Source organism: Coptis chinensis, chromosome 9 (assembly GCF_015680905.1).
Source record: "Coptis chinensis isolate HL-2020 chromosome 9, ASM1568090v1, whole genome shotgun sequence".
In the NCBI taxonomy this organism is placed as follows: Eukaryota; Viridiplantae; Streptophyta; class Magnoliopsida; order Ranunculales; family Ranunculaceae; genus Coptis; species Coptis chinensis.
The window spans coordinates 50,914,228-50,941,843 of NC_141464.1; the positions used below are offsets into that span (position 1 = coordinate 50,914,228).

General features: G+C 38.8%; 1 pseudogene; it reads left to right on the forward strand.

Moving 5' to 3' along the window:
• The first annotated feature begins 4,239 nt into the window (after positions 1–4,239).
• On the forward strand, positions 4,240–25,904 carry LOC147476539 (peptidyl-prolyl cis-trans isomerase FKBP65 pseudogene; annotated as a pseudogene).
• Positions 25,905–27,616: the final 1,712 nt, after the last annotated feature.

Genomic DNA, 27,616 nt, shown 5'->3' on the forward strand with positions numbered 1-27,616 from the left:
AAGAAGAAGGTTTAAAAAAAAAAAAAAAACACACCTTTTCCCAGTTAGTGTACAACGAAGTACGGTGTGAATCGAATGTGCCTCCATCTACATACGCAATGTCCTGGGGCAAGTGAGAGTTATAAAACAGGGAGGAGGCAACCGCGGTATTGTCCAGAGTAGAGTCGTCACTATTGACTCGGCGGTTGCGCACCTTGAAGACCGGGCAAAATTCTTCTGCGGTGGAAAAGGCGAATGCTGGGACATCTGTGGGTGCGGATGCGGAGGCGGGTTCCTTGCCGGCACGATGGATGGGGGGTGGTGAAACATCCTGGGACCGAGTGGGAGGGTTGGATGCAATGTCACCCGAGGCAGGGGCTTGATGCGTGGGGAGGTCGGGCTCTACAGAGCCGGCTGACCGCGACTTCTTAAAGGGTGGCTGTTCAGGGGACGTCTACACGACAGAGGGAGAAACTTCAATGACTGCTTCATCATAAGAATCGCTGTCAAACAGCTTTTGCGTGTGAACATCCATGTCGTCTATAGGAGAGTTGTGGTATTGATCGTCCCAGTCAGAGATAGAGCGGAGCGAGGGGACACCTTTAGGAGCAGAGTAGGTGGGAGAGCCTTGAGATTGGCGGGAGACAGATAGAGGGGTAGCGGACCTGGTTCATTTGCATGTGGTGCGTCGGGATGAGGCCTTTGCCAGGGGGAGGCTCGGGGTTTGCGTTCTTTTGGAGGAGGAGGGCGGTAAAAAGGAGCTGATAAACCGCCTAGGTGGTATAGGTCGGGAACTTGCAGTAGGGGGGTCGCAGTGGAAGGATGAATACCCAGGTGTGCGGCTTGGTCAGGTCCAAGACTGCGGAGTCTTTGGAAGATAGGACTTGAAATACCATAGTAGATTTGGGACTTTGAATCTGACCGCCACCCTGTACAAGGAAGAGAAATCACAGTTAGGAAAGAATGAGATAATACATCTAGAAAGGAGGGGAAAACCGAGATGCGCACCGCGTGATCTGAAGGCGAGATGGTTAAGAGTTAAATCATCAGGGAGGTCCGTGGATAGGAATGGTCCCGACACGTACAACGGGTAGTGGTGCCATACTTTATCGGAGGAGGTGATATGAAGTAAGAAATTCTTCTTGCGAGGACGCACACAGAAAGACTGGTACCCTACCCCAACGTCTTTGGTACTTTTTTTGATATAGTATTGAGAAAATATGTTGCGGCTAGTGATCTTGGGATCACCGGACTTATTATAGGAGTTTGCAGCGTACATAATTCTCCAAAAATTTCCTATGCCTTGGCAGGGAGGAATGTGGAAATGATTACATACCTCGACGTCTAACAAAGTGAGGGGTAGCCGCAAGCCGGCTACAATTTGGCCCACTGTGACTACAAGGTACCCCAGACGTCGGGGAACCAGATGAGGGTAATGGGTGATAGCAGGCACGTGCTCTAGAACTATGTCGGCCGGAATACCGTAGGCATCCCTAATTGCGGCCAAATTAGGTCTACGAGATCGGGAAGGGGGTGGCAATAAGGAGGCCAGACGGCCAGAGGTTGAAGGGACCGCAGTAGGAACCGGAGGGGGCGGCGACGCTACCCCACCGGATTGGGAGGAAGAGGGGTCAGTAGATTCAGAAACTGACATCGAGGAAAGATGAACAGGCTCGAGAAGTTGAGTATTTCAAATAAAAATGAAAATTAAAGAGATTCAGGCATAGAGAAACTTACCAAGGAAAGCTAGTGGGGAAGTGTGTTGTCCAGGTAGAATGCTCAAGGAAGAAAAAGCTCACAGAGGAAGGAAAGAGAGGGTAGCCACGAACTGGAGGTTGGCCGGAGGGGAGAGCGAGAGCAAGGGGGAAAAGAAAGGACTGAGAGGAAATGGGAGAGAAAGAAGAAGGAGAGGGGATTATATAGGGGAGGGGTAAAAACATATTTTTGAGGGGGCAGAAAAACCGAAGGGACTGAGGGTAGAAGAGTAATTGCAGGGAATGAGAAAACCGAGGCGACAAGACAGCGAGCCAGCCTGAAAGAGACACGTGGTAGCACGAAGTACGAGAGGCGGCGGAAAACGCGCATGATGAGTACATTCACTCTCTCACGCAATCCCAGGAGTGAGATGAAAAGGTGCACGGATAATGAGGAAAAGTGGGTTATCGACCTTGGGTCCAAAATTAGAACCGCGCAATCGAGAAGGGGCATTTGTATAGACCCGATTATGAAAAGGATGCCAGGTCAGCAGACGTCATATGGGAGTCAGAGTAAAATGATAGAGCAGGAGCACAGGAACCGAGCCAGTGAAAGGACCAGGTCAGCGGGACACCGAGTGGGACGCATCTGAGTAATATAAACTGGGAAGTATGCGATCTTAGCCTGAAAACCCTAGAGTGCGGACGTGTCAAGTGTACGGTAGGAAGGGGATCGGTCGGATGGGAGGACAGCTGGACGGCCAGGAAGTGAGAAGAAATGAGTATAAAAGGAAGGAGATGGGAAGGGAAAAAGGGGGAGAGGCTGGATAGTAAGAAAAAGAGGAGTTTTGAGAGTCCATTATTGAAGGGCGATTGAACAGTGAGTTTTGAGGTCAATACACTTATCCTCTTTAAAAGAACAAATAGCTGCGGAAGAGTCAACTTCTATCCATATTTTCATCCATCCATGTCGTGCTGCAATCTTAACTACAAGTACAATGGCCACACTATCTGCTTCAAAGTTAGTAACAACTCCATGCCCTTGAGCAAGCACCCCTACAATTCCATTTGCACTGTTTCTACTGATCACACCAGCACAACTAATATAAGAAATGTCTAGTTTTTGCAAAATGTTACTATACCAGCCCCAAATAGAAATATGTTTTGTCCTCAAAGTATGAAGAGTTAAGGAAAGATATTATAATATAAACATGAGCAAAAATGGCAGTACACCTGTATTTTGTTATTCATGATGAAAATATACCACCCCCAAATAAGTTTAGAGCGTGGGTTATTTGATATAAAACGAGAAGTACATGGGTTATTTTAACTAGAGAGTTACGTAATTATTATGCTATGAAATTTTTGGGTTTCTGTATTTTTGAAAACATATAAGTAATACAAAAGAAAAAAATGGAAATGATGTATTTGTATTACCTTCTACTCATATACCAAATTCCACATAAGAAAGAATTAAAACAAGCAATTAAAATTGTATTAACCGTCATACACGTAAGTGCTGAAAGGCAAAACAAAACAAAACAAACAAAATAAAAATAAAAATAAAGCTAAAACATCTAACTATATGGACACTAGGGAATTACCTAGTCACAATCCGTGCGTGCTATCTAACGTCGAGGCTGTCTCGAGCTACCCTCTCCTGGCTCTCAGCAGACTTTCTGGGATATGTACTCATGAATAATCACATCTCATAACTCATTAAGAGTTCGAGTGGTGCGTTCCTGAAAAGCATTCTGGTCCTCTCTAGAAGCGTGTTGCTCGTCCTGCATGATAAGGACATGCTGGTGCAGGCGTCGCCGACCATTGTACATGAATGCAATTGCATCTAGCGGGCACGTGAACTGAGAAATCACTCCAGGAGTGAAGTAGTCTACCGGAGGTGGTGGCGGGAGGTCCTCTGTTGCATGCTTTGTGGCACGTTCTTCAATTCTTCTATTGGCGACCAGTTCGTTTCGACTGTGTGAGCTGGTCCCAAAGAAATGTAACAATACATAATCCATTGTTTTGGGTCTGTAAGATCCAAAGAATGTGGAGAATCGACTTACCTATATCCGAAGGCTTCGTCGTTCCCACAAAGTTGTGGGTTATTATCCACGTAGCTACTGCTAGTTGGTTCTTCCTCAAGGAGCTCTCCTTCGCGCATGTAGAACCAGTGGAGTACTGCCCCTCGATAATCGTAGCGGTCATCAGGTTGAACACCGAACCGTGGAACTCTTGACTTTCTGGAATCTCGCACCTTGCAGGAATACCTATTGCTTTTCCAACCACTGCTCTGTTGAACTCAAACAATCCTTCTCCCACCTCAACGGTCGCGCTAGCCTTGTTATCACGAGCTCAGCCGCGATAAAAGGTTTGAATGAGAGAGGCGGAGTATCGGGCTATAGAGTCTAGCATAAGAGGTTTCCAACCTCTCCTTAAGATCTGCGCCTTATAGAAGACATTATAAGAGCCTACATCGAAGAGAGAGGAAAAGCTCATCTCGGGTACTATCGTTCGATCGGCAGCCATGAGTGGAGATTTTGTTAAATTGAAGGTTAGGTTGAGAATGGATGAAGATTTGCTGCAAGGTGACGGAAGGAATTTGAATTTGGAGAAAATCAAGGGGCGGGCACGGGTTTGGTTTACGCAGGCACGCCTGGTTTGGGTTTTTGTGGAGGAAGAAGAAGTAAATCGAGCGGTCGCATGGTTAGGTTTAATATCCGCGTACGACCGTTGGATGTTAGGTTTTTAGGGTTTTGAAAATTTTGGCCCAAGCCCAAATGAATATCCAAAATACCCAAGATGTCATTTCCTGTCTCATAACTCGTAAAACGCGAATCCCCGCTTTGTTACCGGTCAGGATTGGACACCCGAGCCGTCTAAACGACTACTACAAAAAATCCTATCCAACGGTATATCACATGCTTCTACCGAGGTCGTATGACACAAAAGATGATGGAGAATGCCTTGAGATGCGTAGATGACATAAGCTTAAACATGACGGAACTCTAAAGAAATATAATGTGTTAAATTGGAAAGCAAGTGTGTACGAATGGTGTGATTATACAAAAAGAATGTTACGAGGGAAAAGGAAGGAAGATCTTTATTTTGTATTTACAAACTGAAAGATAAAGACTAATTAATTTTTTTGAGAATGAATTTTTGAAAACTGTAAAAAGTTGGGTCGTTTTAAGTTAAATTCCCAAGACTTGTTGAAGTTTTTGAAAACTTTGAGTCAATCCCAACCAGATGGTTGGATTACTTTATTCAGCTGCGCTCGGTGGGCAGGTGGATGGCACATGAAAACCTTGAAAATTAAATTTTCACTATGAGGTTGAAGACAGAGACAAGTTGGTGTTTGACAGTTCGAGCACTAGCCTTCTCTCATAGCGCGTCTCTTACGTGTGTATGAACTCTTACCCAAACCAGGAATGGTTTTTTGGTATATGTGTCCATATCTTCAGTTGCAGTTCTTTAGGAAGTGCTTGTACACAATCATTGAAACTAATCCATCTACTCTTACTAGGTGGAGGGTTGTTGTTCTTAACAGAAGACATTTTTTGGAAATCGTAAGAGTTTTGAAAAAGAGAGGTTAAGAAGGGGAAAGATTTTAAGATTGAAAAGAGGGGGAATTTTTTGAAAGTTTGTACAAAGTTGAGTTTTTTAACGTCAGATTCTCGAGACAAATATAGAGAGGTGGAGGCAAATGATAGAATTAAGCAGAGAATAGTATCACTTTAGGTTACACTATTTGTTTAATTCGCGTTTGGAGACGCCTCGATTTTTTTTTTTTTTTTTTTTTAAGTTGGTTTTCCCAAGCAAAATATATCTCTAACCATATAGAGGTTTTGACAAGAAGATAAAATTATATGTGAATCCGGTATCATTTTTGGTTACTCTGAGGCGTATAATTTTCATTTTTATATCCTCTAGTTTTATAAAACTATGTAGAGATGTTTTAAGATACTCGTACTCAAAAGTCGTGATTCTTAACTCTAATTTTGAAAAAAAAAACCATAACAGGTAATCTCAGGCAACTTTCATGTCGGTTATGGGGCGAACCCAATCTAAACAGACAGAGTTTCAGCTACGTGAGTTGGGGGATTTCTTGCATAAGACAATAAATGTCCTGACTTGTGCGAATAGCGCGGTGATATAGGTGACTGTTTTGGCAATAAACTGTTTCAACACAACGAGAGCAATGGTAAAGAACGCACTAAGAAACAGAGGAATTTGATGTTGGGGGAGATGAAACTGAACCAAGATAATGGCTGCCTACGTACCCAAGATCTATTCTCTAGGGATCAAGTTTCCACGTAATTCCTTATGAAAAATAATTTGGTATTTATATAGGTAGAGTAGAGAGTCCTTGTAGCTCAAGTAATCTTGTAGCTTGAGTAATTATGATAGACTATAACTCTCATCTGATAATTATCTCTTTGATAAGAAATGAATCTGGACATAAATCAGTGTACATTAGTGGCAAACTATGTGGCTAAAGTTCAGCCTTAAACACATGAGTTAATGGCCCTGTACATTGATCCATGGTATTGCAAATTTTTGCTCGGAGAATTTTTCGTAGAAAGATCAGCACAATGCCTTAGAAAAAATAATGAAACTAACGAAAATTTTTGCTCGGAAATTTTTTCGTAAAAAGATCGGCACAATGCTTTAGAAAAAATAACGAAGCTGTCAAAAAATTTCGCTCGGCAAGTTTCTCGTAGAAGGATTGGCACAATGCCTTAGAAAAAATAGTGAAACTGACGAAAATTGTCGCGCGGAAAATTTTCGTAGAAAGATCGGCACAATGCCTTAGAAAAAATAATGAAGCTGACGAAAATTTTCGCTCGGAAAATTTTTCGTAGAAAGATCGGCACAATGCCTTAGAAAAAAAGAATGACTGTGGAAAATAGTTAACCAAAAGCGCTAAGCGAAGCGAATGCAGATTTCGAATAAGAAAATGAAGATTTAATCGAACAACCGTAAGACAATTGACAAAGACAATTGATTAGATAATTATGTAAATGTAATACTATAGAGCTAAAACTTCTTTTGATGAAAAATAAAAATAAAAATGGGTTTGTTATTGAATATTGTTGTTGTGTCAGATAACATACCTGCGGAAAACTAACAATGTTGTAGATTTATGCAGTTGAAATGAAATAGAACGAAACGCCCCCACGTAGAGAAAAACGCCCCCAATGTGTACTTAATTTTGCAAAATTAGGCTAAGCAAGCATAAAAGCGTTCAAACTTAGGCTGACGAAGCTAAACGTGGTAATCACGTCAGATTTTGTCGAAACGATAGTAATGGACTAAGCGAGCGTAAAAGCGTTCAAACTTAAACTGACGAAGTTAAATGTGGTAACTTTGCCAGATTTTGTTATAGTGATAGTAACGAACTAAGCGAGCGTAAAAGCGTTCAAACTTAAACTGACGAAGTTAAACGCAGTAACTTCGTCAGATTTTGTCGTGGCGATAATAATGACTAAGCGAGCATAAAAAACGTTCAAACTTAGACTGACAAAGCTAAATGTGGTAACTTCGTCAGATTTTTTCGTAATAATAGTAATGAACTAAGCGAGCGTAAAAGCGTTCAAACTTAAACTGACGAAGCTAAATGTGGTAACTTCGTCAGATTTTTTCGTAATGAGAGTAACGAACTAAGCGAGTGTAAAACGTTCAAACTTAGACTGACGAAAAGATGACTATAAAAGTGATGTGTCTTGACCCTTCGCTTCTAACGGCAGCGGAGAGATAAGCCAATGAATCTGCATGACGTATGTCATTTCGGGGTCTTTGAGTGATAGAGATGCTATCAAATTGTCGAGCAAGACTATGTATCAAACTAAGATAAGCCGCCATACGCTCATCTCTTGCTTTCAAAAGGCCCACCAAACTGATTGGCAACAAGGCGAGAATCCATGTATAACTGGAGCTTTCGCGCCCCCAATGTCAAAGCTGTTCTCAAGGCACAAATGACAGCCTCATACTCGGCTTCGTTATTTGAAGCGGCGAAGCCAAGTCGCACAGATTTCCCAATCTTTTCTCTGCCGGGTTTAACAAAAAATGCATCCAATTCCAGACCCAGATTAACTATGGGAGCCATCTGAGTAAACAATCCATAGGTCAATGGGATTAGGAATTGCGTTTTCATGTTGGTCTTCGTCGCCCCCAGTTATTGGCGGCAGAATGTCTTCTATAGATTCTTCTTGGCGCGAAGAATCGTCAATAGAAGAATCATCAATCGGAAAATCAGCTATCAAAGAAGCCAGAGCATGTCCTTTTTCAGTAGTACGACTTTCAAAGACAATGCTATATGCACTAAGATAACTTTCCCATTCGGCTAATCTACTTGATTCCTGTGCATTACGAAAGATCTTGCGTAAGGGATTTTCAGTATAATTCTGACCAACCTCCCTTAGAAGTATGGTTTCAATCGGCGAGCGACATGAACCAATGCAAGTGCAATTTTTTCCATCTTTGAATAACGAGACTCAGCTTCGGTTAAAGTCTTACTGATAAAAAAGTCGGGTCTACCATCATCAATGAAAAGAACATCACTAACAACTTGAGTTGTAGCTGCCAGGTATATGCCACTAGGTTGACCCGTTGAAGGATTTGTCAATATAGGAGGACTGACCAAGTATTTCTCCAGTTGTTGCAATGCCATCTCACAATCAACGTTTCAAGTTGCCACCCCCTTTAAAGTCTAGAAGAAGGGAAGACAACGATCAGAATATTTAGAAATAAATCTATGAAGAGCGGCAAGCCGACCAGTAAGTCGTTGAATTTCTTTCTTATTTTTTGGTGATGACATATCAATAACGGCGCGTATCTGATCAGGATTAGCCTCAATACCTCTACGAGTTGAGGTATCCCAGAAATTTTCCAGAAGAGAGGCCAAAAGAATATTTTGCGGGATTGAGTATCATGTTATACTTGTTAAGCCTATCAAAAACAAGTTGAAGATCGGAAAGATGATCACCAGTAAGCTTCGATTTAATGACTATATCATCGATATAAGCCTCCATTATTATCCCCAGTAGATCGGAAAAAATTGTATTGACAAGCTTTTGGTAGGTTGCACCGGCATTTTTCAGACCAAAAGGTATAACAGTGTAGCAGAAAATGCCTTGGTCGGTAATGAAGGCGGTGAACTCTTAGTCATCCACATTCAAAGAGATCTGGTAGTACCCTGAAGAAGCATCCATGAAAGATAGGCGTTGGAATCCCGAAGTCGCATCCACCAGTTCGGAAATTTGTGGCAACGGATACGGATGAATCAGACAAGCTTCCTTAAGGTTCGTTAAGGTTCAGATGAACTTTACGATGAGTGGGAAGTTACATCAAAGGGACTTCGTGTTAAGTGGGGAGAAATCCATTTTATCCAGAAGATTTAAACAGACAGACGCCCCCGGTCGAGCCTATGTGGAAGATGACACCTGCCATTACCTCTTACAAAAGTTAGAAATTTTAGGCGATACACACGTTCGGATATGACTAGAGATTGTTTTTTTCTTTGCGTGTAACCAGCCTATCTAGGTCGGTAGTTTGTCTGGGATTGTGGTCTTCCCTCTAGTTGATTATGTGACACCTTCCTTCCTTATTAGATCAGACCTGTCTAGGACAACGATTTTCCTCAGGTCAACGAGGTCGGCCTTCCCTATTAGGTCAGTCTCATTTGGGATATTGGTATTCCTTATATTTTCTTCTATGACGCCTTCTTTCCCTGCCTGGTTGAACCTGTCTGGGATGGCAGTTTTTCTCAAATCTGCGAGGTCGGCCTTCCCTGTCAGGTCGGTCCAGTCTAGGATGAAGGTTTTCCTTATACTTTCTCCCGTGACGCCTTCTTTCCCTCTCTGGTTGAACCTGTCTAGGATGGCGATTTTCCTCAAATCTGCGAGGTTGGCCTTCCTTGTCAGGTCGGTCCAATCTGGGATGAAGGTTTTCCTTATACTTTCCTCCGTGATGCCTTCTTTCGGAGGCGTTTGTATCGCCGTTTGCGGTAGCGGCGGCAGCGGTGCTGCTGCAGTTGGATGTTGAGAATTGATCCTACCACTTGGAGCAACTTGATTGTTCAACGGTTCTTGCATTGCCTGTCTTGAATTTTGAAGGTTGCGATTCCTATTGGCAGGAGGAATATGTTGTTTGTTCGGTCTGCTTCTTGTGCTTACCATCTTGATTGTTTTATGTGATAATGGATTCAAAAAACCCACAGACGGCGCCAATTATGTTTCGGCAATAAACTGCTTCAACACAACGAGAGCAATGGTAAATAATGCACTAAGAAACAGAGGAATTTGATGTTGGGGGAGATGAAACTGAACCAAGATAATGGCTCCCTATGTACCCAAGATCTATTCTCTAGGGATCAAGTTTCCACGTAGTTCCTTATGAAAAATAATTTGGTATTTATATAGGTAGAGTAGAGAGTCCTTGTAGCTCAAGTAATCTTGTAGCTTGAGTAATTATGATAGACTATAACTCTCATCTGATAATTATCTCTTTGATAAGAAATGAATCTGGACATAAATCAGTGTACATTAGTGACAAACCATGTGGCTAAGGTTCAACCTTAGACACATGAGTTAATGACCCTGTACATTGATCCATGGTATTGCAAATTGGGCTTTAACCTTGTCGATTAAATGAATAAAATAGACCCCTAATAATGGACGTTTGCCACGTATGTGGGGGTCGATACAGTGACCCTTAATAAGCAAAAATGATCTCAAACCGCCCCTAGATTGCATTTTTCTAGGGGTCCGTGTAGGATCCATTGGTCGTTTTGTTTTTGGAAAATCACATAACTATTGGTGTATTGAGAATCTTTCATTAATAGAATGGAGAAAACAAATGTTTTGAAAAAGAAATGTAAAATAAAGAAAAGGAAAATTGTATACTCGCTCCATATGGTCACACTTACTCAAACGACGAGTAAAAAATGTTTTTCAAAGATATGCGAGATATACATGGACTAAGGCTCTAACACTTACAACTATACACTCCAAATGGAGGGTCCAATTACCTTAATGATGTATTCCTTTTAAGAAAAAGATAGAATGGAAGGGAAAGGAAAGGAATACATCATGGAAAAGAGGATTTAATCCTCGTAGATAAGATTACTCATGAAAGAAGTTTTACTGCTCCAGCTTCATCACTTGTTGCTTTAAAAGCTGTGTCTGTTGGTTTAGGATTTGGAATTGCTTATCCTGGGAACACTCATTTCTAGGTTTTGTCTTGGGCTAACAAATTTAGAGATTGTTGCATGGATGCTAGGATTTGAGTTTGTTATTGCATTACCGATAATATTATCTCGGTTGGCTTATTTGTTTGGACATTAATTGGTGGTGTAACTGGAACTAGATCTCTTTGGTTGTTGATTAGTGTATTTTGGTAGTTCTGGTTAAAATGGGATGGAACCAATGCTCTGTTCTGATTGTTATAGGTATTTTGTCCTTGTCTAAATGTATTTGGTGGCTTGATGTGGTTAGTGAAACCTGGAGGTGGTTGGGTTTATGGATTATTAGTCCATGCGAAATTAGGGTGCTGCCTCCATGGTGCATTTGGTATATTGGTGGAAGTGATGATATGTTGGTGGGCAAGAGACAATTGGTATCTATATGATTTAGGCTTAAACAGAAATTTCATGGTGAGTTATTTATGTTCATGACAGGGTGAAGAGTTTGGTTTTTTTGTTTGGTTGTGAGGGCATCTATCTTTCTTATGAGGGATTCAATTAATGTTTTGATTTTTGGGTCGGTTTTCACCTCCAAAATACCACTAGCCTTAGATGTACTGGGTTGGGTTGTTTTAGAATTGTTTATGTCTCCCCAATGGGTACTCTTTTCAGCTTGATTTTCAAGAAAGGTTAAAGCTTCGATTGCACCTCTATCCAAAAAATTGTCATTACTCATGATGTCGAGGGTTACTTTATGTTATTGGAGAAGACCTTTGAAGAAACATTGAACAAGAGTGTATTTTTCTAGTTTATGGTGAGGACATGAATGGAGTAGGTCAGATAATCTATCCCATGTTTCAGAGAATGTCTCACTCGGACTTTGTTTGAAGAATTGTATCTTATTTCTTATCTCTTATGTTTTCTTCGGTGGAAAGTACTTCTTCATGAAAGAGAATATAACCTCTTCCCATGTATCGAAAGAATCGGGCTTCTGAGAAAAAAGTCATGCATGACTTTTACCAGCTAGAGTGAAAGAAAACACTCGTAACTTCACTTGATCAGCTGTGACGCCCAGATGGTGGACAGTATTACGTACTTCATGTATCCGGCATAGATGTTTGTACGGTAACTCGTGTTCAAACCCATGGAAGATGGGTAAGAGATTGAACACGTTCGGTGGAATGCGAAAATCGCTCGTGAGCAGTGTGAGTCGTGTACAAGATGGAGGTCCATCTTGTAACTGTGTATAGAAGTTAGAGAGAGGCTCTTCAGCTTGCATGACTTCATCAGCCATCTTAGAAGATGGAGGACTAGAAATAGGAGATTGTCTAGGACGACGTGCTCTCCTATGTGAGTAAGTTTTATGCTCGCCATAAACTAATAGTTTAAATAGTTGAGGATCAATCCATAAAAACATGATATGATAAAATATTTACCCCCAAATAGAATGAAATGATGCATTTGGAGTGTAAGATGCAACATGCATGATAAGAGAAAGCATATGTAACCTATCATGAAACTTATGCAATAACCCGTCATAGTTAAATTGTCCAAAAGAGTGAGAGGTTGATGGTAGATATCCTTCATGAGGCTCAAATGATGGGGAATAGGACATACCAAGTTTCTCAACTATTGAAATGATGGACTCTTGCGTTTGTATATTAGGCAAAGTCTCTTTACTAGGAGGATTGAAAAAATTATGAAGTATTTCGGAGGCGATTGGTGCAAGTGCGAAATTGAGGTTTCTTTGAAATAAAGGAGAGACGAATGGCTAGCTTGGTGATGTTAGATGGGTGAATCACATACTATCAAGAACTCAAAAGACTCTTCATCTAGCTTGGGCGTATCTACAGAATTATGGTTCATTTCAGAAATTGTAAGGATGCCACAAATCTTTTCCATTATTAAGTCTTGAACGGCCAAAGTAAATTGAGATCCTCGTTCTACCATAGATTTTATATCCTCTTTTTCGGGCACTTTATTTTCTTTTTCCTCGCTTCCTATATCTTCATGAATTTTCTCAATATCATTGTCCAAGTTTGTCGAGTTAATTTCCAACATAGGTTTTTGAGTTTCTTATATCGGAGTTTTCTCATTTATGGGTGATGATGCATTAAGGCATGCGAGAGAAACTGTGACTTCATGCATATAGTCATCGTCATAATAGATGGAATTCTCATGATAGTCAGGTAGAGGTTGATGGGGATTTGATTGGTCATGAATATCGGTGTCAGAGAAGGTATCATTTGAATTGGATTGGAGAAAACACAAGGTTTGTGTCATTTCCTGAATTGTTTTTTATTGTTCAGTCATTATGTGGTAGAGTTAGTCTGTGATAGATGGTGGAATGGAATATGAATTTGGTATGGACTGAGATATGTATGGTGATAGACCGTTAATGAAACTGTAATCTGATTGACTAGGTGGAGATATGAATGGTGGTTGACTATTTGTGGTGGAATTCCATGAATTGTCGGCATGACTAGAAAACTCTTGAGTACATGTATTGGGTATTAGGAAAGTTTGAAAATTGAGGTTCGAAATCGTAAGGATTTCCTGTAGTAGACTCGAATTCGGTATATGATGGACAATGAGATAACCAGTGATAATGACTACCACAAAAAAAACAAGGTTCTAGATTTGCATTGTAATTCCATAACGGTTGCGATGCATATTGATAATCCATGGATGCTCAAACAAAGATGATGCACAAACATCAGAAATTCATTTGTGCATTTTAGAGTTTTGAGAATGTTTGCTTGGTCTATAGATTATTATGTCATGTTCAAACGAACAGTTGGGCATGAAACTAGGTGGGATCTACTACACGACTTAGAAGAGTAGGCAATCACTTCACCAAGTGGTGTGCTACCAAGAAACTCACTCATGGTGAATCTGGGGGAGGGGAGTGAGGAAGGTAGTTGGTCCACCGGAATATGGTAACTGATTACTCTAAATCCTCATGACTATATTTTTGTCCTTTTTCTGGAGGAGCGTGACTATTTTTGGCTTTTGTTGGTTGATTTTTTTTTTTTTTATTTGTTTGGTTGGGCCTCAAGTAACAAGCAACGTCCGGTTTATCTACATTGGGTAATGACTTCCCAATTGTTGTTATATGGCTCGGGTTTATTAGCCTTATGTGTGTTAAAGTAAATACAGTGTGGAAGTTAAACACGAAGTCACACAAGCATACTTTTGTAAACACCAAGTATCCTCTGACTGGGAGTTGTGAGGAGGTTGAGAGTTTACCTCTCAAGCTGTGCTTACACGCTGCTTGAGGTGTAGTCGGCGTTGGTTGGCGCGTGATCTGAGAATCAAGCCCAACCATTCGAGCGTTTTGTTCGGTTACAAATTTTGACTATCTAAACCCACAAGTCGGGTTGAAAATGTGGCACAACCAATAATTTACAACTTTGCTTTCATGGGCTTAATTTGCACAATGTAAAGTAAAAAACTAACTACTTAACTATATAACTACTTAACAAGATTAATGAAAAGAACAATGTCAATGATTAGAAATTTAATCTTCAAGTTAATTTGAGATGCGTGAGCGTATTTTTGCACTACTCGCCTCACACATCCAAATATTCCAAATAGATCAAACTTCTAACACTTGGTAAGTTATTAAACTTCAACCAAAAGACAAAGGACTTTTCACTTTAGGCACAAGGTTGGTATTATCCTAAACCTTATCCTAGTTATCCTAAACCTTATCTAAGTTGATATTATTCTATTTTTTTTTTTTTTGTATTTTTGAAAAATAATAATGGTAAAGTAAAAACATGATATTATCCTAAAAATCTAGCATTTATTAATTAATGATAATAAACCTTTTTTTTTTTTTTTTTTTTTGTGTTTTAGAAGTTTGTTTGGAATTGGTGAGTTTGTTTGTGAAGTTTCTATCCTAAATCTTAAGATGGGAGGAATGATTGATGAGTGAAAACAACTTTTTTAACTTTTACTATTCATATTTTTCTTCTATTCCTAATGAGTGTTGAAAGACTAGTGTTGAGAGATTAAAAGTATTGAAAACATGAAGTTGTGGGATTAAAACATGAAGAATGAAGAAGAAAAGGTGATGACTTTATCACTGTCAGTACCCTCCACTCTCAACCACTCGTGGCAGACCACGTGTCCAGACTACATACAAGCAGGTCGTGCATACGACCTAAGGTCAGGTCGTCTAAACGACCTAGGAAACGTAACCACTGCAATCTAGTCAACAACATACATCATTAATGAGAGATCATTACTTTGTAACGGAAGGAGTAAAAGCAATCATCAAGACAACGCAAAATGGGGATCTATGCCTATAAAAGGAGGTGTCTTCTCCATTCTTAAAGGAGACCAATTCTCCATCTTCTCGATCATCTATCTCCATCTCACCTCCAATCAACCAATCAAAAGCTCAAACTACGTCCGACTTGATTCGAGTTCACTAAAGAACTCGATACGTAGGCAGCTCGACATAACCGAGTTCAGTCGAACAAATACTACCTCTACATTGGCGCCATCTGTGGATCAAATTTCTTGGAAATTCATTTACTATACTCAACTCTATCAATCTTTCTTTTTGAAGATTCCAATTTCCAAGCTCATGAAGCGTGGCAATCAAAAAGAAAAGCTACCAAAATTCATAGAATTACAACGACGATTGGAGGTCAACCCAAACTACGAAGCATGTTGATTGTCAATTTTCCGAACAAACTATTGTATGGAAAACAGTGGATGGATTCTTAATACATTTCTTGATCAACCAGATAAGTACTTGTTTTCTAGCTTATGAATATCTTGAAAAGTTTAAAGTCTAAGCGAATTGGAATTGCGTATATCTGTTAAATCTTGGTTTCTACTCCATACTGCTATGATTTAATATTCCCATGTTCAAATTTATTCTAGCACTGGTAGGCCTTATTTGGTCACCATGAACAAAGCTTTATTGGGTAGAACACCAAATTCTAAGCAGTGATTACGTTTATTATAATATGGAGATTAATATGACCTGCTCATGATATACGACCTGCTCATGATATACTCTATATCCAAAATATATATATATATATATATATATATATATATATATATATATATATATATATATATATATATATATATATATAGGTGGATTTATTATCACACACCATATATACTGTTACATTACCCATCCCACTCACTTGTTTGACCTTGAATTTAGTTCAAGTCACATATCTATTTTATACCATGATGATGTCAACACTTATTAAGATGTCATGCGAACTCAAGCCAGCTCAACATGATCTCGCTAAACATCGGTTCGATTCGAGCGCAAAAACCAAAATTCGATCTTCTGCAGGCCATAATACTTTAAACAGTGAACTACCAGCCATGACAATGCTCAACTTGGTCTACTAACATAGCTCGAGGTCGACCATCACTTATGTTTTATCAGATTCATATAATGATTTCCAGAACTTGTTGCCCTTCCATTTGTTTTATATATGCACTTGCCCTTCAATTTTTTTATATATGCACTTGCATATATGCAATATTTCAACTCTATATTCTCAGACTATTAGTGGACAGCAAGCGAAAGCAGACGCAAAGAAGGCAGTGATCACTCGATTCATTTCGAAGTCGATACTTCTCAACAACAACTTGAACTCAATGTCTAGTGTGTCTGATACCATTAGCGTCACTACCAATTGGCAACTATCTCCAAACTGGGGTTAGCTACAGCCATCTACTCACATCTCTTAAATTACCATTTATTATGTTCTAATTCCATTTTGGTAGTAAGTTCGATCTAGTGCAGGTCAATCAAGCTCCTAGCCACAATCACCTCCGAACTGGGGCTAATCATTGCCATCTAAACATGTTAATCAAGCTCCAAAACTGGGGGTAGCTACAGTCACGCCAATTCAAAGCTAACTATCAGCAATAGTGGGCCCAAAAGGCTAGCTATCAACAATAATGCCCCCAAAAGTCGTACAAATCGACTTAACACCTATGCAAAGCTTAAGTCCGATTAAAATTGCAATTGCCATTCAAAGACCAATTATCAGTCAAATTCAATCAAAGGTCTCCCAAATGGACCACAAATCAACTTAACACCTACATAAGGATAAGTTCGATTCAACTGTAATTGCCACTCAAAGGCTAATTATCAGTCAAATCCAATCAAAGGTCCCCTGGAAGGACCACAAATCAACTTAACACCTTCATAAAGGTAAGTTCGATTCAACACTAATTACTGCTCAAAGGCTAATTATCAGTCAAATCCAATCTACAAACTATGATTTATGAGTATAACGTAGCACATCAACTCAATCACAGGTGCCACCAAGAGGCCCACTATGAACTACGTACTATGAATTGCGATCTGCGCACTACGATCTATGCACCACAATATACGAACTACGACATAGGACCCACCACATCAACTCACAACAAAGCTCTAAGCAACAAACGACATCCAGCCAACAAACACAAAAAATTCAATTCGCAACAATCTCCATTTTCAACTAAGTAATACATACGGTCTCCTTTATTATCTTTCTTTACACCACTATTCTACAAACAGTGATATAAAGAAAGGGGGCTATGTCAGTACCATTTACTCTCAACCACTCGTGGCAGACCACGTGTCCAGACTACAAGCATGTCGTGCATACGACCTAAGGTCAGGTCGTCCAAACGACCTAGAAAACGTAGCCGTTGCACGCTAGTCAACAACATCATTAATGAGAGATCATTACTTCGTAACGAAAATAGTAAAAACAATCATCAATACATCGCAAATGGGGGATCTACGCCTATAAAAGGAGGTGTCTTCTCCATTCTCAAAGGAGGCCAATTCTTCATCTTCTCGATCATCTATCTCCATCTCCCCTCTAATAAACTAATCTAAAGCTCGAACTACGTCCGACTTGATTCGAGTTCACTAAAGAACTCGATACGTAGGCAGCTTGACATAACTGAGTTCAGTCGAACAAATACTATCTCTACAATCACTAAGTAACACTCATTGATGACTTCAATGAGTGCAACTTGTGTTCTTGGCAGTGAATGACAAGAGTATAGAGACAAGTGCTTGGAATAAGATATTGAAAACAACAAATATTGAAAACAAGATTGAATGTAATGAAATGAAATATTGAAAACAAGAAAACAATAAAACAATAAAACAAGATAGATTGAAAAAAGGAAATAACAATATAAGAAAATAAAATACAATAAAATAAATCTACCTAAGAAAGCATGATAAATTGATCTAAATTTTTGGGTTTTCAAACCAAAAATTGGACAATGTTTTCTCTCTCTACTTTTTGCTTTTATACTCCTACTTTTACAATGACTGATTTGCCCTATCCCTCTACAATCAAGACACCTCACTATGTTGCTTTTAATTTTTCTTTATGTTTTTGCTTTTGCTTTTTCTCTATCTTCTTGAGCAAGCTAGGTCTTCTGAGTTAATGACATGACTTTTAGTCCTCTGGGTTTGAGTCTTTTGACCTTTGACTTTGATTTTAACTTTAACTTTTGACTTTTTTTGCAGTTTTTTATAGCAACTTGAGTATAACACCCCGTTTATTTTCTTTATATTTTCCCCTATTTGTTAGGGTTTAAAAAGTAATAATAATATTTAAAAAAAAAAGAAAAAGATAAAATATGATAAGATAAAAACGTAGGAGAGTTAGAGGGGTTTGGTTACAACCGAACCTTCTCTCTTTATTAGTATTTTTCTGGTTTTTGAAATACAAGAGAAAAACAGAGAGAGATGTACAAGAGAAAAAGAGAGTTTTACTCAAAGAGGAAAAGGGAGTTTCTTGCTGGGGGATTTGCTGGCAACAGGAGCGTATCACGAGTGAGTATATCTAGTTCCAAAATTTAATTTTTGATTTAATTCCATAGCTAGCTACTTCTAGGTCATAAGAATGAGAATGGATTTCTTCCAATATCAAAAGAGTGTGCAAGGGAAACACTCCATAACACATTTACATTTGATATCGACTTAACTATTAGTCGATCATGTAACTCAACGAGTGAAGATCTTACGATGGATAACATGCGATATTGCTAGTGTAACTATGCAACAGGGATTTGAATGGAGTTCTGAAGAACAGAACATCATAGCTAGCAACGAGGTTTGGGATCAAGCCATAGCACGTGATCCGAGTATGCATGGGAAAGTATAGAAATAGAATTTATCCAAGGTACAATGACATTTTATATGTGTTTGGATAACAATGGTTGTTAAGGTCTATTGCACTTTGACTTTATTTTATGGTTGTTTGAAAAGACATACTATTACTATTAATGTTGAGTTGTATTGTCTTTAATTTTTTTTTATTTTGTATTTTGTATTTTATTTTTTATTTTTATTTTTTTTATACTTCATTGAGTTTGAAAACAAAAAAATATATATTTCCAAAAATTTGAAATATTATTTGTCATGGGAAAAAAACTATGTAAACAAGCACTGGCAAAACTAACAAATCCCATATCTTCTCACTAAAAAGTTTTACAAACAAACATTGGCAAACTGAAATTTTCCCACTACAAATTAGCATGGCAAAGCTCTAGTGGGAAAACACTGGCAAATATAATATTTTCCCACTAGAGGTTTGCCAGTAAACAAACACAGCCTTAAATTAAAAAAGTTAAGGGCAAATCGTCACAAAAAAAAAATATTATAGTACTATTGCAGTATTGTAGGTGGGAGCCGGAATTTTTAAAGTAGTTAAGACATGTTACAAGATAACTTTAAGTAAACTATAGACAAATTTGTTTCCTACAATTACATTAGGGGCCCTATGTGCAGTTTTCAAAACGAGGCTTAAGTAAAAGCAAGAAAACAACTAAAAAATGTAGTTCTTCGTATGTTTTTTTAGTTTAAGTTTGAGGTTGGTTAGTACATATGTTTAAATCCTTCTTTACCATAAGATAGAGATTGTTTAATGGTTGTAATCTTAAATTCCACATAACTAGCCCAAGTTCAACTCTTTATGTTGTTTATTTTGCATGATTTTCATTGTAAAAGTGGACCAAATTGAAAATGTCGATGATGGTGGTAGGGTTGTTCAAGTGGTATGAGATCCAAAGATGGCTTGCTACTAAGGTGGTCGGATTGTGATACTCTAGATTGGAGTTTAGTCCTGCATCAATTACGAAGCCGTATAGGACCCTAGTTAAAAAAAAGTTAATAAACTTTCTTGGGTTTCTACATTTTTAGTGCAAATCTTCATAAATGTTTTAATTACCCACCCTGAAGGACTTTTGTATGTGGTATATTGCATTATAAGCTTTCCACGTCCTCCATCTGTGAATCCTACCTACATTAATATCCATTCTCCCAGGATGCTCATAGTGAGCCACGTCAGCAAAATTTTCAAAAAAGTCCTCACTTAACAAATAATTAGTTGGTTGATTACCAAGTTAACCTTATTATTGGTGTGTATAGTAATTTATAAAAGAACCTTTTGGTCTTTTCAATTGTGTCTAAAATAAAAAAGTAAACACACGATGATTTTCCTATTCGCAGTTAGAAATACAAAACCCAATAAACAATCACAAAACTAAATTAATAAACACCACCTCCTCTTAAAAAACAAACAGATCCATCCTCTTATGGAAGTATAGAAATCCCCTAGTAGATATGAAGTATGATGTGATACTGTTTCGACCCCCACATATGTGGCAAACGTCCATTATTAGGGGTCTATTTTATTCATTTAATCGACAGGGCTAAAGCCCAATTTGCAATACCATGGATCAATGTACAGGGCCATTAAATCATGTGTCTAAGGTTGAACCTTAGCCACATGGTTTGTCACTAATGTACACTGATTTATGTCCAGATTCATTTCTTATCAAAGAGATAATTATCAGATGAGAGTTATAGTCTATCATAATTACTTAAGCTACAAGATTACTTGAGCTACAAGGACTCTCTACTCTACCTATATAAATACCAAATTATTTTTCATAAGGAACTACGTGGAAACTTGATCCCTAGAGAATAGATCTTGGGTACGTAGGCAGCCATTATCTTGGTTCAGTTTCATCTCCCCCAACATCAAATTCCTCTGTTTCTTAGTGCGTTCTTTACCATTGCTCTCATTGTGCTGAAGCAGTTTATTGCCGAAACATAATTGACGCCGTCTATGGGTTTTTTGAATCCATTATCACGTAAAACAATCAAGATGGTAAGCACAAGAAGCAGACCGAACAGACAACAAATTCCTCCTGCAAATAGGAATCGCAACCCTCGAAATTCAAGTTAGGCAATGCAAGAACCGTTGAACAATTGAGTTGCTCCTAGTGGTAGGATCAATTCTCAACATCCAACTGCAGCAGCACCGCTACCGCAAACGGCGATACAAATGCCTCCAAAATAAGGCATCACGGAAGAAAGTATAAGGAAAACCTTCATCCCAGACTGGACCGACCTGACAGGGAAGGCCGACCTCGCAGATTTGAGGAAAATCGCCATCCTAGACAGGTTCGACCAGACAGGGAAAGAAGGCGTCACGGAAGAAAGTATAAGAAAAACCTTCATCCTAGACTGGACCGACCTGACAGGGAAGGCCGACCTCGTATATTTGAGAAAAATTGCCATCCCAGACAGGTCCGACCAGGCAGGGAAAGAAGGCGTCACAGAAGAAAATATAAGGAATACCAATATCCCAAATGAGACTGACCTGACAGGGAAGGCCGACCTCGTTGACCTGAGGAAAATCATCGTCCTAGACAGGTCTGATCCAATAAGGAAGGAAGGTGCCACAGAATCAACTAGAGGGAAGACCACAATCCCAGACAAACTACCGACCTAGACAGGCTGGTTACATGCAAAGAAAAAGACAATCTCCAGTCGGACCCGAACGTGTGTATCGCCTAAAATATTTAACTCTTGTACGAGGTAATGGCAGGTGTCATCTTCCACATAGGCTCGACCAGGGGCGTCTGTCTGTTTAAATCTTTTAGATAAAATAAATTTCACCCCACTTAACACAAAGTCCCTTTGATGTAACTTCCCACTCATCGTAAAGTTCATTTGAACCTTAACGAACCTTAACGAAGCTTGTCCGATTCATCCGTATCCGTTGCCACGAATTTCCAAACTGGTGGATGCCACTTCGGGCTTCCAACGCCTATCTTTCATGGATGCTTCTTCAGGGTACTACCAGATCTCTTTGAATGTGGATGACCAAGAGTTTACCGCCTTCATTACCGACCAAGGCATTTTCTGCTACACTGTTATACCTTTTGGTCTGAAAAATGCCAGTGCAACCTACCAAAAGCTTGTCAATACAATTTTTTCCGATCTGCTGGGGATAATAATGGAGGCTTATATCGATGATAAAGTTGTTAAATCGAAGCTTATTGGTGATCATCTTTTCGATCTTCAACTTTTTTTTGATAGGCTTAACAAGTATAACATGAGACTCAATCCCGCCAAATGTTCTTTTGGCCTCTCTTCTAGAAAAATTTTGGGATACCTCATGACTCGTAGAGGTATTGAGGCTAATCCTGATCAGATACGCGCCGTTATTGATATGCCATCACCAAAAAATAAGAAGGAAATTCAACGACTTACTGGTTGGCTTGCTGCTCTTCATAGATTTATTTCTAAATATTCCGATCGTTGTCATCCCTTCTTCCAGACTTTAAAGGGGGCGGCAACTTGGAACGTTGATTGTGAGATGGCATTGCAACAACTGGAGAAATACTTGGTCAGTCCTCTTATACTGACAAGTCCTTCAACGGGTCAACCTAGTGGCATATACCTGTCAGCTACAACTCAAGCTGTTAGTGCTGTTCTTTTCATTGATGATGGTAGACCCGTCTTTTTTATCAGTAAGACTTTAACCGAAGCTTAGTCTCGTTATTCAAAGATGGAAAAAATTGCACTTGCATTGGTTCATGTCGCTCGCCGATTGAAACCATACTTCTAGGGGAGGTTGGTCAAAATTATACTGAAAATCCCTTACGCAAGATCTTTCGTAATGCACAGGAATCAAGTAGATTAGCCGAATGTGAAAGTTATCTTAGTGCATATAGCATTGTCTTTGAAAGTCGTACTACTGAAAAAGGACATGCTCTGGCTTCTTTGATAGCTAATTTTCAGATTGATGATTCTCCTATTGATGATTCCTTGTGCCAGGAAGAATCTATGAAAGACATTCTGCCGCCAATAACTTGGGGCGACGAAGACCAACATGAAAACGCAATTCCTAATCCCATTGACCTATGGATTGTTTACTCAGATGGCTCCCATAGTAAATCTGGGTCTGGAATTGGATGCATTTTTTGTTAAACCCGGCAGAGAAAAGATTGGGAAATCTGTGCGACTTGGCTTCGTCACTTCAAATAATGAAGCCGAGTATGAGGCTGCCATTTGTGCCTTGAGAACAACTTTGACACTGGGGGCGCAAAAGCTCTAGTTATACACGGATTCTCGCCTTGTTGCCAATCAATTTGGTGGGTCTTTTGAAAGCAAGAGATGAGCGTATGGCGGCTTATCTTAGTTTGATACGTAGTCTTGCTTGACAATTTGATAGCATCTTTATCACTCAAAGACCCCGAAATGACATACGTCATGCAGATTCATTGGCTTATCTCTCCGCCGCCGTTAGAAGTGAAGGGTCAAGACACATCACTTTTGCAGTCATCTTTTCGTCAGTCTAAGTTTGAACGTTTTACGCTCACTTAGTTCGTTACTCTCATTACGAAAAAATCTGACGAAGTTACCACATTTAGCTTCGTCAGTTTAAGTTTGAACGCTTTTACGCTCGCTTAGTTCATTACTATCATTACGAAAAAATCTGACGAAGTTACCACATTTAGCTTTGTCAGTCTCAGTTTGAACGTTTTTTACGCTCGCTTAGTCATTACTATCGCTATGACAAAATCTGACGAAGTTACTACGTTTAACTTCGTCAGTCTAAGTTTGAACGCTTTTACGCTCGCTTAGTTCGTTACTATCACTATAACAAAATCTGGCAAAGTTATCACGTTTAGCTTCGTCAGTTTAAGTTTGAACGCTTTTACGCTCGCTTAGTCCATTACTATCGTTCCGACAAAATCTGACGAGGTTACTACGTTTAGCTTTGTCAGCCTAAGTTTGAACGCTTTTATGCTTGCTTAGCCTAATTTTGCAAAATTAAGTATGCATTGGGGGCGTTTTTCTCTACGTTGGGGCGTCTCGTTCTATTTCATTTCAACTGCATAAATCTACAACATTGTCAGTTTTCCGCAGGTATGTTATCTGACACAACAACAATATTCAATAACAAACCCATTTTTATTTTTATTTTTCATCAAAAGAAGTTTTAGCTCTATAGTATTACATTTACACAATTATCTAATCAATTGTCTTACGGTTGTTCAATTAAATCTTCATTTTCTTCTTCAAAATCTGCATTCGCTTCGCTTAGCGCTTTCGGTTAACTATTTTCCGCAGTCATTCTTTTTTCTAAGGCATTGTGCCGATCTTTCTACGAAAAATTTTCCGAGCGAAAATTTTCGTCAGCTTCATTATTTTTTCTAAGGCATTGTGCCGATCTTTTTACGAAAATTTTCCGCGTGACAATTTTCGTCAGTTTCACTATTTTTTCTAAGGCATTGTCCCAATCCTTCTACGAGAAACTTGTCAAGCGAAATTTTTTGACAGCTTCATTATTTTTTCTAAGGCATTGTGCCGATCTTTTTACGAAAAAATTTCCGAGCGAAAATTTTCGTCAGTTTCATTATTTTTTCTAAGGCATTGTGCCGATCTTTCTACGAAAAATTCTCCAAGCGAAAATTTGCAATACCATGGGTCAATGTACAGGGTCATTAACTCATGTGTCTAAGGCTGAACCTTAGCCACATGGTTTGTCACTAATGTACACTTATTTATGTCCAGATTCATTTCTTATCAAAGAGATAGTTATCAGATGAGAGTTATAGTCTATCATAATTACTCAAGCTACAAGATTACTTGAGCTACAAGGACTCTCTACTCTACCTATATAAATACCAAATTATTTTTCATCAAGAACTATGTGGAAACTTGATCCCTAGAGAATAGATCTTGGGTACGTAGGCAGCCATTATCTTGGTTCAGTTTCATCTCCCCCAACATCAAATTCCTCTGTTTCTTAGTGCGTTCTTTACCATTGCTCTCGTTGTGTTGAAGTAGTTTATTGCCGAAACAGATACATTCACGAATGTTACATTGATCTTATGTAATGTACTTTGTTTTATTATGGTTCCCTCATCTTGAAGTCTTATTACACCGGTAAAAGAGTCCTGGGATATGGAAGCAGATGAGAAACTTGAGTATGCTGCCAAAAGGAAAGAGTAGGTCAATTCGTATTTCAAAGCTGGAAAGTACAATCGTGAAGGATTGAGATACAATATGGTCAGTTTTTTCTGCTGCAAAACTTTTTAGTTCAATACCTTTTGAACCCGTTTCTGCATAATACCTCTGAGGAATCAAAAATAAAGAATCGACCAAGTCAAGGACAATTGATGATTCTATTTTTCCATCGATACAGTAGACAATAGTACCACACTTGCCAATGATATTTTTCACTGAATTTTTTAATTGGACCACAATCAGGCTGCAAAATATGTCGAGTTTGATAGCACATTCAATGTGGAGCAAAAGAAGCTGGGAAAGTTTTTTACAGTAACTTGCAATCTTAACCATGCCCTCTGCCAACTTAAGTTAAAGGAATTTACAGAAGCTGCTAAACTGTGCACAAAGGTATTTGTCACTGCAATCACATATACTCTCGCTTTGGATGACAGAGATTTCATTCATGATCTGACAACTTAACATTTAACTTCACATACGTTAAGGTTATGTCAGTCAATCTTATTTTTGATTATTTAGTAATATATATCAACTTGCTATTTCAATCCAGGTGCTGAAGCTTGATCCTTGCAATGTGAAGGCGCTTTACCGGAGAGCACACTCATACCTAGAGTTAATTGATCTAGATCAGGCTGAGCTAGACTTGAAAAAGGCACTTGCTATCTATTCTAATAATGAGTCTGTTCCTGATACTGATAAAAGATAAATTTGATAGTCTACCTACGAAATGAACGATGAACTCAAAACGTAAGTAAACTAAAACTAACTAATCTTATGTGCCTAGTTTTTTATCAAAGTTTCTACTCTCAATCCTATGAGATATAGTGGAGTAGAGTGATTCGTTCCACTCCTAGTCCTTCCGCATGCTGTGTTCTCAAGTGTAAGTACTCTAACTCTAAAGTCTAATGAGAGATTTACGAACAAGGCAACTAGACTACGATGCAACTACCCACAAATGCAACTAGTCGACTATGGGAATAACTAAGGGAATGCTACGTTGATTCGATGATAAGGAGTTAGAGGGGGATTGATTCCACCTTAACTCGACTTAATCCTATTAACGACAAATCATCGTTATCCAAATTGAACTGCTTCGCAGAACAATTGGTTCTTCCTAATCCCTAATTACACATGACATTTCTACCAATTAATAACTAGCATGTGAACGATTAAACCCATTCTCATGGTGAACTAAACGTTTCTAGAGTGGAAAGGAAATTACGACGAATCTACGTTAATCGGAATCAAGCCTTCATCAAGGCTTCTCAACCCCCTCTAATGGAGGTTTAGCCGAGAATCATTACGCAATCATTTCCGATTAAATTAAAACTAAACATGATATAATGAATTGAAATTTACTAATCTAAATTAAACAATAATTAAATCTAATTTAATGACTAAAAATTGAATGACAAGCAATAAATGAAATCAGATCTAACACAAATGTAAATGACTAGAATCGAAATTGATAGAAATACTACTTTATTGATCTAATCAAAATGAAGAACAAGATTCAAAGGTTTAATCTAATACAATAATTGGATTTTTAAACTACACTTAATCAAAAACAATTAAATAAAACTAGATCTAGAAGCTATTCTAATGGCTACTTTCTATTCTAAGCTACCTTTATTTTCTAACCTAAAAATCTACCACTAACAAAGAGCTAAGCTTTTGTTTTTTATACATTCAGATCCAAAAATCGTGCATGGGCTTGGAGCCATGTTTTGGGCCAGAGAATCAGGCCCAAAACCCAATTCTTTCAGTCCAAAAAGGCCTCTTCAGCTGCAGTTGGCCTCACCAGACTTTTCGTCCACTTCTGCTCCTCTGATTGGATCAAGGCTTAGACCATTGGAAAGGTCTTTCCTAGCCGGTCGTTTTGACATAAGGTAGGCCCTATTCCGAGGTCTGAGTCCAAAGATATGGCCTTCGGAAGTTCTGCTGACTTTATGTGCTGTTTCTGCCTTCGTCAACTTTTCAGCTTTTGACCGGGCTTTTAGAAAGGCTTTGTCTTCTTGAAACTTGGCATTTAATCATGGAACTCCTTAGTGACCGACCTCTGCTTCTTTATCTCGCTAAAGTGGCACATTTCTGCACATAATGGACTTTGAAGCCTGAAATGCATAAAAACACGTAATCAGTGTTAACTCTTAATTATTACTCACATAATTGGTCTAAAGGTATGACTGTTAAAGGGTTAAAACTACAGTTTTGGGCTCTTATCAGATACTACTGTTGAAAGCGTCATTTTATTTCAAATATTATATCTATATATTTTCTCAAAATTCACATATTTTTCCATTATAAATGTGAGCAGGGAAGTGATGCAACTGCTACAATGAGTAAAGAATACACAGTCTTACTACGATAAGAAGGAGAAAAAGTTATTTTTTGATATGGTTAGGAAGTTGAAGATAT